Consider the following 1,454-nt stretch of genomic DNA (forward strand, 5'->3'; position numbering starts at 1 on the left):
GACGAAGCGAGCAAATGCCGCGAGAAAAGCCGCAGTGGTCAGATCAGAACATAGCTCGAGGTGTACTGCCTTTGTCGTAAAGCATACAAAGACAGCCACATAACCCTTCGTAAAGGTTGAAGTCCTTAACATGGAAGCCTTTATCTGGAAAGGCCCAGCAAAGTCAATACCAGTGGTAGTGAAGGGCAGAGTGAAAGTGCAGCGTTCAGGTGGAAGAGCTGCCATGATCTGCGTGCGCATCTTCTGCTTATGTATAGTGCAGACTTTACACATAAATATGCATTTTTTGATCTGTGGCTTTAGTCGTGGAATATAATATTCTTGTCGGACCATTTGTTGCATGAGGCGATGTTCGGCATGTAGCATTAATAAGTGGAGAAATCTGAGGTATAGTGTTGCAAATGAGGATTTCTCTGGTATTATTATGGGGTGGTGTTCGTTATATGTGAGGCTGGAGTTCGCTAGCCGTCCATTAGCACGAAGCAGACCTTTCGTGTCTAAAAATGGATTGAGTACTAGAAGTTGACTCTTTTTATCAATTGGTTTTAATTCTCTTAGCAGTAATATTTCGCGGCTGAAATAGCGCGTTTGAGTGTATGCAACAAGGGAAACCTTTGCTTTTTGTAGGTCTTGATGCGTTAACATGTTATCTGGGGAATTCGGTGTTTTCTTCACCTTACTTTTGAGGCGCTCTACGAATTTGAACATATAGGCGACTACCTTTAGGGCACGGGGGAACGAGGAAAATCGTTCTACTATGTCATTGTCATCCAGTATTGTGTGAAAGGTTTCGACTTTTCGACTTTCTGGGGCAATTGTGTTGCGTATGGGGGATTGTGGCCAGAATTGTTGTGATTCTATTAGCCAGCTGGGGCCGTTCCACCAGAGTGAGGTGGTGGCGAGGTGCAAGTGTTTGCAACCTCTTGTGCCAAGATCGGCGGGGTTATCAGCACTGGCTACATGTCGCCAAGTTGCCGGCCCAACTAAATCAAGTATTTGGGCTGTGCGGTTGGAAACATATGTTTTCCATGAGTGGGGTGGTTTTTCTAACCAAGCTAAGACGATCTCTGAGTCTGACCATAGATATAATTTTTGACTGGTCATGTTTAAATGCGTTTGCACAGTTGAGGCTAATTTTGCGAGTAGAAGCGCGCCACACAGTTCAAGTCGTGGTAGACTTAGTGTTTTGAGAGGTGCCACTTTGGCTTTTGCTACTAACAAATGGCTTGAAATTGTGCTGTTAATTTGGGTGCGCACATATATAGTTGCGCAATATGCCTTTTCAGAGGCGTCGCAGAAGCCATGCAGTTCTACTTGGTATTCGGGGGAGTAATTTACCCATCTAGGGATTTGTATCTCTGCAATAGCGTGCAAGTTGTTAGCAAATTGGGACCATTTTACCAAGCGAAGTGGTTTCACTTGCTCGTCCCATTCGGTTCCGTCTAGCCATAATT

Source organism: Rhagoletis zephyria, unplaced genomic scaffold (genome assembly GCF_001687245.7).
Source record: "Rhagoletis zephyria isolate East Lansing unplaced genomic scaffold, Rhagoletis_zephyria_1.1 Rzeph_scaffold_00302, whole genome shotgun sequence".
Lineage (NCBI taxonomy): Eukaryota > Metazoa > Arthropoda > Insecta > Diptera > Tephritidae > Rhagoletis > Rhagoletis zephyria.